Source organism: Miscanthus floridulus, unplaced genomic scaffold (genome assembly GCF_019320115.1).
Source record: "Miscanthus floridulus cultivar M001 unplaced genomic scaffold, ASM1932011v1 os_1551, whole genome shotgun sequence".
Classification (NCBI taxonomy): Eukaryota; Viridiplantae; Streptophyta; class Magnoliopsida; order Poales; family Poaceae; genus Miscanthus; species Miscanthus floridulus.
Window position 1 is genome coordinate 8,160 of NW_027097782.1, and position 2,982 is coordinate 11,141.

Here is a 2,982-nt window from a genome sequence, read left to right on the forward strand (position 1 = left end):
TCACCAACTAAGGTACAAAAAGAAGAGAAATTCACAATCTTAAACACATATGCATCTACTATTAACCAAGTTCCACATGTATTTGGAGAATATTGTTTTTGCAGGTTACAAACATAAATACATGGAAAAATTCACTAAAAGGCATTTTCCGACGCTGATTTGCACAAAGGAACAAGGGAGGCGCCCATCAACTCAACTCAACTAGCAAAGCACCCACCAAGGAGTGATCCTAGTCTACCCCACAACACACCATGTGAAGGTGGTGGTGAGGTGGCTTGGTCAGGGGGCGGGCGACCCCTGTCGGCTCTCCTCGTCCACCCCTTCGATAGGCGATGGCATGTGGACATGCTGAGGCAGTGCAGCCCAAGACTTCAAGCCAGGAATAGCCACAGCACTGCCCTTGCTCCTTGTATAAATAGAAGGGTACCCCCCTCTACAACACAAACCATTTGAGCTTCCTCACACTCCACTTAGCAACACCTCACTCTCCACTTTAGTTTTTAACTTTTAGTAGCTTTAGGGCAAGACAAAGCCACCTTGGAGGGCTTGGCTCCTTGGTAGAATTGATTCTTGGGTATGAATAGAAATATGAGTTCTTCCAAAGTCATGCATTAACTTATAATTATAGTCATACTTATGAACTAGAGTATAGTTATTGTGTTATTATCTTGATATATGAACTAGGCTATAGTTTGTGTGTCATGAGAGTAGCATACTTAACTTTATGCTTAACTACTCATATAGCTTATATAATCGGGATTAGAGCTAAGTTGAGGTAGCGATTCATTGTGCTTTCGGGTGTGCCCAAGTCCTTTACCTGTCGATCCGTAGGGTTGGGGACCCGGGGAGATTTGGGTAGTTTCTGTATACGCAAGCCTGGTTCTTGGGTATGGAGAGAGAGAGGTGAATGCATTGGCCCTCTCCATGGTTCAGGTGGTAGATGGTAGGTGGTTACAGCCCTATCCATCCCTTGTAATCCCCCACATTCATTTAGGGTGTAGGAGTCTAAATTGTCACATGAGGTTGCTGGCAGACCAGTACTCGGTGGCCTCCCGACCTGCTTCACACTTAGCCCAAATACTAATCATATAACTTGTATGATCATTAACTAATCTTTGTACGACTATACTAGACCAATGCCTGCTCAACTTAGGATTATTCTTTTATTCTTTCTTTTCTCTTTTATCCCTTGAGGAATGCCCATGTGTGTGTCCACTATCTTGGAATCATTATTCTAGCCCCTGTTATAAACATTTGTTTACTTGCAAGCATTATTATTCAAGTTCATATCATTCTATACTCTTAATCAATAAATGTCTTCCTTTGGGAAAATATAAATAACGATACCCTAAATACTTCTAGGAGAAATGCTACAATGATAGCTCCGTGCGCTTGCGGATAAACATCTAAAATTGTTAAGGAACTATCAAGGTTATTACTTAGTGGCATTGCTAATCATTTGTGATGATGCTAAGAAATACCAACAAGCACTTCTAGTGCTGTTGCTGGGGATACAAACCTAGTAGCTACGCTAAGAAGTGTCAACAAGCATTTCTGGTGCTATTGCTGGGGAAGGCATAATTGATTAAAGAATCTAGTGGGACATGTTCATGATACTATGCATCTAAGGTAGCCATTGTTTATGTAGGCTAACTTTGCTTGTTTTCTCCTATTGTGGATGAAAACAGGATAGTGTATGATCGGTTACGATATGCCAAACAACTACATCGAAAATCCAGAGGCACTCCTAAGGAAGAAATGGTCCCGTGCCGCTTCTTCTTCTGCCACTCCATCGATAGATGAACTAATCACCCTCGCACCATCCGCTACTCCAAGCATGGCCAAGATGATTCACGACTACTCCATCCCTGTTGTTACCAATGTGCCCATTGGGTCAGCTATCAACAACGACAGTGGAAACTTCGACCTCCGCACCGGCCTCATCACGATGGCATAGGCAAACTAGTTCTCTGGTTTGCCAAGCGAGGACATGAACGTGCATCTCCAACACTTCCTCGAGATGTGTGACACCATCATCATTAGGCTCCACTTGTTTCCCTTCTCCCTCTCGGGATGGGCAAAACAGTGGTTCTACAAGGAACGGGAAGCTATCAACTCGTGGGACAAATGTTCCACGGTGTTCCTTGCCAAATTCTTCCCCATGGGCAAAACCAATGCCCTGAGGGGATGAATCTCTAACTTCTAGCAAAACACCATGGAATCCATTCCCGAGGCATGGGAAAGGCTGTAGGAATACATCCAAGCATGCATGCACCACGGGATTGAAAATTGGTTAGTGCTTCAATATTTTTTATGATGGATTAACATTCATGATTAGGGGGCACATTGATGCAGTAGCTAGAGGCGCTTTTCTTTCCCTCACCATTGATGGAGCCATGGCTCTCATCAATAAAATGGTGTCTAATCAAAGCTAGGGGGAAGAAAGAAAATCACAAAATGGTATGTATACCGTGAAGGAGACAGATATGCTTGCTACAAAAATAGATCTTTTGATGAAAAGACTGGAGGAACGGGCCCAAGACAAAGAAGCAATGAAGGGTGGCGTCTAGGCCTTGGACTCACACATGACGTGTGAGGTCTATGGAAACGTTGGCCATTCGAGGAATGACTACCCCAAAACCCGTGAAGAAGCTGCCTTCATCAACAACGGGTTTCACCAACCACAAGGTAATAATGGGTGGAATAACCAATCCTGCCTGTAAGGTAATTCAAACTATAATTCCAATTATAATTCGAATCAACATTCTTTGAAAGACTTGGTACTAGGCCAACCAAAAATAAATGAGAGTTTGAATAAAAAGCTTACAACTAATGATAAAATTCATGAAAACATAAACTCTCAAATTGAAGGATTACCATCTGCTGTTAAGAATCAAATGAGCTTCAATAAAATGGTTGAAACACAACTAGCTCAAATAGCCGCTGTAATTCATGTTGATAGTAATGGTAAAATTCCTGCCC

The 2,982-nt window shown here is 42.5% G+C and overlaps 1 non-coding gene across 1 annotated transcript; it reads right to left on the reverse strand.

The window, feature by feature from the left end:
- Positions 1 to 2,176: 2,176 nt before the first annotated feature.
- On the reverse strand, positions 2,177 to 2,283 carry LOC136534140 (small nucleolar RNA R71). The gene has a single exon (XR_010778670.1). It is a non-coding gene; the product is annotated as a small nucleolar RNA R71 (small nucleolar RNA).
- Positions 2,284 to 2,982: the final 699 nt, after the last annotated feature.